Here is a 12,664-nt window from a genome sequence, read left to right as displayed (position 1 = left end):
AGTGGAGAAATACCATCAGGACCTGGAGCTTTCTTAGCATCAAGATTCGTCAAAATCCTTCTGACATCCTTTTGACGGAAGACCACAGGAGGCATTGAATGGAGCGTGTTGGGAACGGTGGGAGGTGTTTTACCAAGATCATTAATACATGAGTTGGAAGAAAAATGGGATGCTAGCAGGTCAGCTTTATCCTTGGCTGAAGTGACAACAGAACCATCTGGTTTGGACAGAGGTGGGAGCAGAGATGGGCAAAAGTTGCAACCAATAGCTTTGGCAAGACACTAGAATGCTCGGGCCGACCGGGCTAGCCAGGTGGGTAAAGTGCCTGCCTGGCAACCCCAAGGTCGCAGGTTCGAATCCCGCCTCGGGCTTGGATCAAAGTACTGCAAAAACTTTGGGAGGTGCACTATGGCCACAGAAGCCGATGCGCCAACAACTACCAAAAAAAAAAAAAAAAAAGAATGCTCGGCTACCATTAGGGCAAGAAGCAAGATTTCTACCCTTAGCCTGTTCAAACTCTAGTTTGGACTGATTAATAACTGCTTCACAATTGTTGCGAGCTTTGGTGTAGGCAGAAAATGAAACTGAAGAATTAGAAACAAGCCAATTACGATATGCAACATTCTTCTCTTGAACAGCCTTAGCACATTTATTGGAAAACCAAAGTTTAGATAAAGGACGAGATTTTAAAGTGGAGTGTGGGATAAAGGATTCCATTCCTGCAAGAATAATTTCACTGACACGATCTGGGCAAACATTGACATCAGAAGTTTTGAAACAGTAATCCACTTTTGCTTCCTTTACTGCTGTCCTGTGCTTTTGGGAGCATTAAACATATGATAACTTTTGTTATGTTCCTTTTTCTGCTTCTTAACAGTTTAATATTACAGTACCACTATTTATTTACGTTTTAGCCTTCTGCTACTTTTGCAATGCTACTCTTAAACTACATCTCCTCAATAGCTATTCTGCTAGATGGTTCTAACATTTACACATCTTGCCTTATTTCATTTTTCCTTATTTGCATTATGAGTACAACAGATATGAATAACACTGTGTCACCTCTAGTTTCACTAGAAAACGTGTTGTGTTGTGTTCTATCCTGCTCCTGAGGATGGCCTGTCAAATTTTTCACAGGAGATTCATACTTTTGGCACTGACTCGTTTAATTCCATCTTTTTTAAACACCTATCGTGCAATGGACAAATATTTGAAACCTCTCACTGCCTTAACTCCACCCCTTTTTGTAAAACAAAAAACGTTGTCTATCTCCTAACATGTAAAATTTGCAACATCAAATATGTAGGACAAACATCTAATTCTTTAAACATCAGAATAAATGGACACAGATCAAAAAGTAAAAATCTTTCTTTAGGCAGTAACAATGATACAAACTTTGAACTTCTTCACTTCCATCACCATAATTTCAGTAATGCTATGATTGAAACCTTAGCTATTAGCATTGGCACATGATACAAGAAAGCAAGTTTATATAGCATCAGCCAAAAAAAAAAAAAAAAAAAACCCTTATTTCACCCATCCCCTCGCTCCAAATGTTTGTCAAGTTCTGCCTTGAATTTATTTAAGCTATCAACTTGTACAACGAGAGATGGAAGTTTGTTCAACCAATCAACTACCTGCTGGCTAAAGGCAAACTTCCGCACATCTATTCTACGTCTTTCCTCAATTTGAATTTATACCCTCTCACATGATTATTCTGAGCAAGAGGAAGATTTCCATCAGCATTGAGCATGCTCAAACCATTCGAGGCTTTATACACCTCAGTCACATCACCTCGCAGGTGCATAGTGTCCAGACACTGTAATTTGCAAAACTTAAGCCTTTCTTTGTAAGAGCAACCCATTGTTCTGTTCACTAATCTTGTTGCCCTTCTCTGTACTCATCCCAATAGCTCTACATCCTTCTTAAAATGAGGCTTCAAGACCTGTATACAGTACTCAAGGTGTGGCCTGACCATTGCCTTATACAAGGAGATAATTACCTCCTTATCCCTGCTAGAAAAATTCCTGTATATCATTGACAAGACACCATGAGCTACTCTTGCAGACCATCTGCACTGCTCAGAAAATTTCATATCTGCCTGCACAATTACCCCCAGGTCTTTTTCATTCTCTACCACTGTCAGTGTGGTACCACAGAGTTGATACGTTACTCTGGGATTACTGCTTCCCATATGTAGTACTTTACATTTGTCAATGTTAAACTTCATTTGCCACCTCTCAGCCCATCTGCTCAACTTTTCTAGATCCTGTTGCAGCAGTGTACTGTCATTAGTGTCATTAACAACCCAGGCAACCTTTGTACCATCTGCAAACATGGACATTAAGCCTGATATACCATCATCAATATCATTTATAAATACAGAAAACAATGGACCCAACACTAAACTCTGAGGGACTCCACTAATAACATTAGTCCACAAAGAGCAATGTCCATTGATTACCACTCTGTCCTCTCCCACTCAACCATCCCTTTATCCATAGCAGCAATTTGCTTTCAATGCCATACTTCTCCAATTTGTACAGCAGTCTTCCATGGGCGGCAGTATCAAAGACCTTTCTAAGATCCAAATATATGATATCAAAGTTATTCTTTACATCCAGTTCCTTTGTGACTACATCATAGTATCCAATCAAATAAGTCAGACAAGACTTCCCCTTAACAAACCCATGCTGTGTCCGAGCTATAACTGAAGTCTTGTCTAGATCCTGCAATGCTTCTTTAACCAGTGCCTCCATTAATTTCCCTGGAACAGAAGTTAAACAGTTCTTAAACAGTTATTAAACAGTTAAACAGAAGTAATTACAGTTCTGTAATTACCTATATCTCCCTTTGATCCTCCTTTGTGGATTGGGGTCACATTTGCAGATTTTCAGTCCATGGGCACCTCCCCTGAGTCCAGGGAATCTCTCATAATTATGGTTACGGGTTTGCTTCCTTTGCCACCTCCTTTAATATAACTGGATAGATCCCATCCACCCAAGATGTCTTTCTTATGTTTATCTTCAACAATTTCTCCTCCACTTTACTCTCAGTTATTACAAGATTATCTAACTTACTGCCAGAGTTGAATACACCTCCGGCATTCCCCTCCCTGAATAACTCCCCATGTGTGAATGTAGATGCAAAACATTCATTTAGTTTGTTAGATACCTGAGCAGGATCATCAACAGTTGAACCATCAATATCAAGTGGACCAATATGATTCCTCCCCTTCCTTCTAGAGTTTACATAAGTAAAGAACTCTTTGCTGTTTTTCTTTGCATCCTTTGCCAAAGATTTCTCGTAATCTGCCTTCGCCTGCCTAACCTCCTTTGTAATTTGGTTACAGACCATCTTATATCTATCATAGGCTTCTGTGTCACATGTTAATTTATATGTATCCCATGCATTTATCTTCTCTGTCACATGTTTAATTAGTTCATCTGACATCCATTTAGGCCTAAATCTTGAACAATATTTCTTTGTTGGTATGAAAAGCCTAGTATCTTCCAAGATTAATTCTTTGAATGCTTCCATTTTGAATTTGCTGTTGGTAACATCATAAGTTGGTCCCACCGAATAGAATTTAAATACTGTCTCAGACCATCATAGTCACCTTGATGAAAGCAAAAACCCTTCCCTTTACCCTTGATGGTAGTTATCTCTTTGAGTAAATCCCACTTCTGCACACTGTGATCACTGCCATCTAGTGGTTCCTTTATCTGTAGATTCTTGATGCATGAAGAATCACTAGTGATAATCAATCAAGAGTATTACTCCCTCTAATTGCCTCCCGAACATGCTGCTGTAGAAAACGAATCCAATAAATCCACAAAAGCCTTCCTAGTGTGTGAGTGACCAACCCACAAATTCCAGTCAATCTCTGGGAAATTCAAATCCCCCATTATAAGACACTCTGATTTACTGGCCCACTATTTCTCTGCACAACTGCTCATTATACTCATCAGATTCATTTGGCCTATAACACACATCTACTCAATAAAAATATTGCAGCAGAAACTCTCTAAAATAATTTAGAAAATCTAAATGTACGAATAATAATTCATCGAGTTTTTAAAAGCCAATTAAATAGAAATTTAATGGTGGCCCCTCTGACGGGCACCAGGTCCAAATTTATGTGAAATATCACCAACAGAGATGTAAACCGCTACAATAAAACAAAACAAAAATAGACTGAACATTATGCCCCATCTCGGACAGAGGACCACAAGGTCAATAATGGTCAGGGAATCGCTGCATTTCGAACGCTAGACAAATCGCAGCAAAGGAGAATTGATCGAAAGATCAGTCCACCACCCGATCCCCAGATCGGACCACCAATGCAGGGAAATTGAACAGCGGTGGTCCTGATGCAGCGAAAATTAAAAATAGAACAGAGTTCTATTTTTAGAATATAGAATAGAGCACTCCAGTACAAAGCCACACTACTGACGAAAGTAATCTCAACCAGTTTATATAGACGAATAATGAACTATGGATGGCAGCACAGGCGCAGCGTTAGCGAGATGGGGTGGGGTGTAATGGTCAGTCTATTTTTGTTTTGTTTTATTGTAGTGGTTTACATCTCTGTTGGTGATATTTCACATAAATTTGGACCTGGTGCCCGTCAGATGGGGCACCGTTAAATTTCTAATTGGCTTTTAAAAACTCAATGAATTATTATTTGTACATTTAGATTTTCTAAATTATTTTAGAGAGTTTCTGCTGCAATATTTTTACTCTTGTTACCCCTCTCTTCCCTCCCTGCTTGGTTTGATTTAATTTAGGTTTAATTTCGACTTTTTTTTCGCTCTTGTCTTGCCATACTGCTGGCATTATTTTATTTTTATTTTAATCCTTATTCTAATTTATTTGTATGGTTATATTTCAAGCATCATGTAGAGGAATACGCTTTTTGCTGCCTCTGATGTATGCTGTACAATTTTTATTTTTATTATGAAGAATTCCGTTTCCAATTATATTTAAACGTTATTCAAATATATGTATAATTTTATATATATATATATATGTATATATCTTTCCAACAAAAATGACTGCAGCAATACAATTAGAGCAAGTATTAGGACCAGAGATTTAGCCCAGGCAAAATGTATTTGGCATTCCTGTGATACTTTTATTAAATATTATTATAATAAAAATTTTGAATTTCAGCTAGCCTCAGACATTGGCATCCCTATGCCCTACTTACTAGGCTTACCGTGTTCTGCCAGCCCTGATTTAGCCTGACCAACAGCAAGAGTAATAGAAATCAAATAATTCATCCCATATTTGACATTCTTGTAATACAAAACAATGTGCACTTGAGAACAGCCATGAGAGAGAGAGAGAGAGAGTAGCATGAGAAATGAAACCAAGGTGAGATATGAGGTACCTAAAGGGGAGCTAACATTAATTGTAAAGCATTTCTAGTGAGGAAACGATCCAGTGTTAGGTGGGTGATAAGGACCATCTAGTACCCTAGTAGTTAAACAGGAAACCTGTGTAAGGCTATTAAAGACAGCTAAAGGTGGGTGATAAGAACCATCTAGTACTCTAGTAGTTAAACAGGAAACCTGTGTAAGGCTATTAAAGACAGCTAAAGCTTTAATCTCTCCACTAGATAACTTCTCCATGACAGTATAGTGGTTTTGCCACTTGTGTTGATTGAAGAAGCCTTAAAAGACTTCTTCAACAAGGAGGTAGTTAGCCATTCTCAAGCAGAGGGTTCAGAGTTTTCTTCCATGAGTTAATCTGGGTTGTTTGACCATAAAATGCGGAAATTGGAACAAACATTACAGACATGAGAACAAACATTTCAGACACAATACTTTAAAACCACATAAACACAGGTAAGTATCCAATTCAAAGGTCAACAGGAAACTTACTGTGTGAGGAGGGAAGCACATAATTTGTGTTTTCTTATCTATTTGGTTGGGTTGTTGTTTTGTTTTTTTGCCAGTGCAGCAAAAGCCTGTGGCTTCCTTGCACTATATAGTGATTGCTATTACTATATTACTAATTCAAGTAACAAATAAACTGGCACAATATGGCACAAGTAGTCAATGTACCAAAAAATTCTAAGAATGAGGAGTCCCAACTAGATGGTTCAGTAGAACTAGAAAATGACACTAGTTGGAGTTGGCAACATTAAAATCACCAAGAAAAATGAATTCACCATTAGAAAAGTTAAATTGCAAAAAGTTGAAATAATAAAAGGGAGAAAAGTCAAACAAGTTTCAAGTGACTTGTTAAGCTAGAAGAGTGATCAAGACAGCTAATATTAATATTAAAATGGCTAAATAATGCATCGAAGTGAACTCTCTATAATACACCTTAACCACCAAAAATGTACTACCCAATTCTACCTTGAATTGTACCAAACTTGTAGCCTAAACACCTTACTGAGGGTAAGGGAAGGACTACAAAAACAGAATGAAAACTATTCCAACAACCCATATGTTTAGAGTAAGAACAGGTGCATTTATACTTGCATGTACACCAATGCTAGAAGTATAGTAAATAAATTTGAAGTGCTGATCAAGACATCAAAGGCGGATAGTTGGGATATCAGAGACATGGTGTCACACAGATATAAGCAGTGCAGAATTGGAATTTGGGGAGTACAATTTGTACAGAAAGGATAGACAGAGTAGGAAGGGAGGAACAGCTATGCTGTTAGTTAAGAAACACAAAATCTAAAGAAGTGTATCCAGTTGACATGGGTGAACAGTGCAATGTTGAGTCTGTTTGGTGTGACATAAACACTGGGAAAGGGAAAATGAGAGTAGGAGTTATGTTATAGGCCCAATGACTCTGATGAGTACAATAAACAGTTGTGCAGAGAAATAATGGGCCAGTAAATCAGAATGTCTTGTAATAGGAGATTTTAACTTTCCAGATACTAACTGGAACTTGTGGATTGATCACTCGCACGCTAGCAAGACTTTTGTGGATTTATTGGAGGACTGTTTTCTACAGCAACACATTCGAGAGGCAACCAGAGGGAATAATATCCTTGATCTGATTATCAGCAGTGATTATTCATGCATCAAGAATTTGCAAATAAAGGAACCACTAGGTAACAGTGATCACAGTGTACTGGTGTCGGGTTTACTTAAATATGTAACTACCATCAAGGGTAGAGAGAAGGGGTTTTTGTTTTTGTAAAGGTGACTACTATGGTCTCAGACAGTTTTTAAATTCTATACAGTGGGATCAACTGATGACGTTACCAATGATGAATTCTAAATGGGTAGCACTCAAGGAAGCAATCTTGCAAGCTACAAGGCTTTTTGTCCCAACTAAAAAAAAATACTGTTCAAGGATTAGGCCTAAATGGGTGTCAGATGACCTAATGACACTAGTGGCAGAGAACAAAAATGCATGGTATGCATATAAATTATTAGGTTTCACAGAAGCCTACGGCAGATATCAGCTAGTCTGTAATCAAGTCACAAAGGAGGTTAGACAGGCAAAGGCAGATTACGAGAAATGCTTGGAGACTGGCAGAATTACTTAACAAGTACAAGACAATGCTGAAAAAAAGCCGTGAGTTAGGGTTGAATTCGAAAGTGTCTGCAATTCTGCCCAGACACGATAGGAGGGGGTATATGATGAGAGCCTTGTCAATCAATTCTGCTCTGGAGAGATTATGCAAGGCTCAAGGGGTAGAATTTTTCTCAGTCTGGCGTGCTTGTTAACAGGAGAGACTGCTTCTACAGGGATGGGGTACACTTAAATAGAAAGGGCGCAAGAATATTTGCTGATGCTATCGAGGCAGAGTTAGGTGGGTCGAAAAACTGCTAGCTTAGGGGGGATACACGGACTAATAGATTAACAGTAGCCGCTGGCAGAGGTAAAAGTGATTCTTGCAGAGGTATTAGTGCTTCATATAGTTACAATTTTAATAGTGGTTCCTGCACATTTAACCCTATCTTGTGAATCTTCTTCAGTAGATTTTACAAAAGGTTAGTTTAATTAACAACTTAGCTGATTATTATTATTATTATTAATAGCCAAATGGTGCAAGGAAGCCTGAGGCTTATGCTGCACCAAGAAAAAAAAAAAAAGTTCCCGAGTTACCCTGAGAGAGAGAGAGAGAGAGAGAGAGAGAGAGAGAGAGAGAGAGAGAGTCAAAAGTAGAAGGGAATCACCGAGAAAGAGAAGAATGATGATATCCAGCTCGAGATCCTGGGTGTGCCAAGCCCATACTCAACCAGATGTGAGTCCCCAGGGTTGATATCATATTAAGATCACAGAATACAAAAATATACATTTCCTGTATGTTCAGTTAACAAAGAGAACTACACCTCTCTGTGTTAGTTCTCATCAAACTGTTAGCAAATACTATAGGGTGTATAATTCAGTATTCAGTGATCTCAGTATGAAATCAGTGCAAGTTGTTTAACTTTATTAATAAAAATAACCTTCATAAAATGCATTGAAGAAAGCCAGAAGTGGTAGTAGTTTAAACATATTATATTTAACTCTCTAGCAAGTGCACCAAAAAAAAAAAGTATAAGAGCAGACATATGGTATACATTAACACCATTCAGTCTTTCTAAAATAAAAAGGCAAGAAATAGTAATTCTGACACTGTATGCATAATAAAAGCAAATAACATCTATAGTAACAGAAGTCATAAGTCTGTTTATCCAAAAAAATTACTTCCATTTCCAATCTGTAATGACAAAGCAAGAGCAAGTGAAGCTGAAACCAAATCCCTACGGAAAATCAACACGGCAGGCAAAAAGAAAAATATAAAAAATTTTTATGGCTATACTCAGTGGTGAGCTATAGTGGGCTCGCAAGAGCCCATTGTTATTTTTTTTGAAAATTTGCGAGCCCATTGTTGAGACGATCATTTATTTTACAAATGAAATCCTGGAGCCAATTATTGAGTTTCCAGAGTCAAAACGATGGTGGGGCGAGCGGGGTCCCATTCCCAGTATTTTAATGGTGCAATCGATCAGTTATGTACTTTAAAATTACTTCTTTAAATTACTTTATTTAATTACAGTCGGACCTCTGTTTAACCAACTTCTTTATACCAAATTTTTTTAAATTCCTCTTGGTAATTACTTTTAAAATACAGTAGTTTCCGTTGAATGAAAATAATTTCCATGTAACGAACGGATTAGGAGAGAACTTTGTATGCATTGTTCTCACCTCTGGTAATTAGGTAATTAGAAAGCATGAATTAAGGGTGAAAGGGATTACCGTTTCACAATGTTAGTGGTGTCTGTAAAACCTATGCAGTCACATACCTAGAAGTCGGGCTAGTCAATATGCTTTCCATAGTCAGTCAGAGGATTAAGACTATTCCCGGCATGGATAATAGCCTCTGGTCAACCTGTGTTGTAGTTCCCCTTTACTCCGACAATTGGGCATATGTTTTTCGGAGAAGTGATTGATCCAAGCCTTCCAGTAAATTTCTCCTGTCTATGTTTACATGGTCAGAATAGCTGAATATCTGTGTGATTCCGACATTTTGCACAATATTCGAAGAACTAGTGAGAGTAGCAACGTAGAGGGGAGGGGGATTGAGGCAACTGAGATATTATATAAACTTTACAAAGATGAAATGTTGGCAGATTTTGAAATTTCGTCGAGGCTTTCACTGTGTAGAAAATGTTCTAAAATATAACGGCATAGGAGCAATAAAAAAAACAAAAAACCAACAACTGTATGCATTATATCACTAATCTCCAAAAAATCAGCGCGAATTACAGATGATTGCTAAAGAACTTGATGTGGAAACTATAAAAATCAGTCATGTGTTCGGGCTACGATGAGCAGCTTGTGGATGGTAATTGCGGGTTAAGGGAATTATCCTGCATTGTGCAAAAATTTTGAATCAGAAGTTAAATATTTCGGATTATTAAATCAACTTTAAAATCTGGAATTTCTTAACGATTCAACCTTTCAGAAGCTTTACAGATTCACTATGGTAAAAGCAGATAAAATAATTATTCGAATTATCAATGCTATTGCTAATTTGAAAAATTCTGAAGGAAATTATGAAGGTAAAATCGAGAGCATGTTGAAGTGGAAAGAATTTGAAGGAATCAAAATCGAAAGTAAGAACAGTAAAATTACCTTGTGACAAGTTATTATATGCATTGTTTTATCCTTAAAGGATAAGTTATTAATGCAAGAGAGTGATTTTAAATTAAATAAAGAAAATAACGATACCATTGAAAGAAATTTTAAACATATGCTATCTGGAATCGTGGAATATGAAAGAACTTTCGTCTCCGTGGCAAGATGGTGAAAATCGAATAATAAATTTGTTTTCTGATAAAATATGAAATGAAAATTAATGATTTTAGATATTTTGTCGAAGACAGGTTATCTTTAAAATCGAGTGAAATTCCCTTTTCAATTAAGAAAGCCAGAAAATATCTTTGAAACCATTGTGATTAGCAGTGCTGAAGCTAAGCGAGCTTTCAGCGTAATGAATAATATTGGGTGAATAAATGAATACTGTTGACAGTTAAACACGTTGCAGATTATGATGACCATACATCTAAATGGAAAACCATTGCTTCAATTTGATCCGGATCGTTATGTCAAATCATTCCTCTGTAATAACAGCTCAGCTATTGAGCAAAGAAGATTAACAACAAATATTAATAAAGAAGTAAATTGCATATGGCAATTTTTAGAATAAAATTTTCTTGAATATTTGTACAATAATTTTTTTCATGTAATCTGTGATTTTTGTGTACTTTTCTAGAAAGTTTGTTTTTTATGTAATATATGTTTTTATATTGTAGAATGTTTTGTGATAATTCGTTATTTGTAATATGGAAAATATTTTTATGTTATTTTTTATTTGCAATATTAAAATTTTATCATGAAAAAAAAATGTATCCATTATATTTCCCTAGTTGTAAAAAAAAAATAATAAAAAAGTCGCAGGTCTGCTGAGTACATACGGTAGATGGCTTTATGTGAAACATCCTTTGCATTTCTTTTAGATATTTTGATTTGTATATATTGCATACGAAATAAAAGAGCTTTTGTATTGTAAATATTTTATTGATCATTCACAAATTTCCATAATTTCTGGAAGACAAGATACAATGGATTTATGATAACTAAAGTAAAAGACATACACGGCCTCCATAGCCGAGTGGGTAGGAGCAGAAGTGCAGTAGCACACGCTCTTTGAGTAGACTGGGGTTCAAGCCCCTGACTGCTGAATATGGTTGATCTGCCAACCCGCACTGGACCAGCGTGGCAGATTATGGTTCATTTCCCTCAGCATGAATTGTTGAGGAGGCTTCCATCCTGCAGTAGGTTGATAATGGCTACACTTTACTTTTTTTTTTTTTTTACTTGCTACTGCAACGTATCTAAATGTCGGAGCACCTAACAATGCAATGTCGGGTGCCCTGAACAGCTGCATATGTAAGACAAAATAAGAAATTGTTGACAAATCTTTGTACTGTTGCAGCCACATGACAAATACTTGTGATCATGCTTACTGCAGTAAGTATGATTGTGACATACTATTCAAAAATTCCAGAAAGTTAGAACTCAGATATCGTACTGGTCACGAAAAATGCGTCCCATGCTTTAATCATACTACTAGTGAGTGCGCCACACAGACTAGTGGTCTGAGTGTGGGAAGCACCTCTGGCAGATGCCGCGGATGATGTCACTTCCATGACCGATCAGATTTACTTGATCGGTACCCCCCACCCCACCCAAAGGATGTTTTACATCAAAAAGTCGGCAAAAGTGCGAGCCCATTGCTAAAATATTCACAGCTTACCACTGGCTATACTTCAATTAAAAAATGATCATTGATACAGATTAACACCAAAAACTACACTGGAGGAATATTAAAATTCATAGACATAATTCTGTGGATAATAGACAATTTTAATTTTTCCTTTTTTCAGTTTATAAAATACACCAAGCATGCCTACAAGAGGGTTAAAAAAAAACTTGTGCTGACTACTGCAGTGCAATCATATGGACAGAACAGACAGCTTTCAAACAGTTTCTCATGCTATACATTTTACGTTTCTAATGGGACAAGCTTAACAGAATTTCTTATGTTTCTGCACATCTAGTAGGCTGTTTAATATCTCACTGCCCTTCTCTTAACTCTTTACAACAGATCTATGTCCTTCCTAACATGAGGTTTACAAATCTGTATTCAGTATTCACGATGTGGCCAAATTACTGCTTTATACAACAGGATAATCACCTCTTTGTCCCTGGAAAAGTTCTTGTATATCACTGACAGAACCTTACAAAATTATTCTAGAAGCCTGCCTGCAATGCTCAGGGGGCTTCATATAAATTATGCATAAGCCTCCTCTATTATCAACTACCTGCAGTTTGATGCTATCCAAAATTGTACCTGTGTGGCACTACACTCCAGCTGTACATCTAGTTATTTAAGTAACTAAATAATTACTATAATAACTATCTAGTAGCTAGATACTTAATATTCTTAAGTAACTTAAGAACATTAAGTTAGTTAATGTTCAATAATAATCTGACAATTAGCAGTACAATGGCAACTCTTTTGTCTTTTCCCTACACTACTTATGAACTGCAGGGAAAAGACAAAAGAATTTAGAATGCATAAAAAAATAATAATAACAATTAAAGAACACACTAAATTATGGAGTAAATCCTA

At 36.8% G+C, this 12,664-nt stretch overlaps 1 protein-coding gene across 5 annotated transcripts in view; it reads right to left on the bottom strand.

Moving 5' to 3' along the window:
- The window catches only part of LOC150081835 (E3 ubiquitin-protein ligase CHFR-like), a 352,893-nt gene that overhangs the window by 252,157 nt on the left and 88,072 nt on the right, over positions 1-12,664 (bottom strand). The gene's annotated exons all lie outside the window — the stretch shown is intronic.

The sequence above is a fragment of the Mastigoproctus giganteus genome, chromosome 8, assembly GCF_048544385.1.
Source record: "Mastigoproctus giganteus isolate SK-2022 chromosome 8, ASM4854438v1, whole genome shotgun sequence".
Taxonomy (NCBI): domain Eukaryota; kingdom Metazoa; phylum Arthropoda; class Arachnida; order Uropygi; family Thelyphonidae; genus Mastigoproctus; species Mastigoproctus giganteus.
The sequence above is the reverse complement of the archived record's forward strand: the minus strand, read 5'-3'. Positions and strand labels throughout refer to the sequence as shown.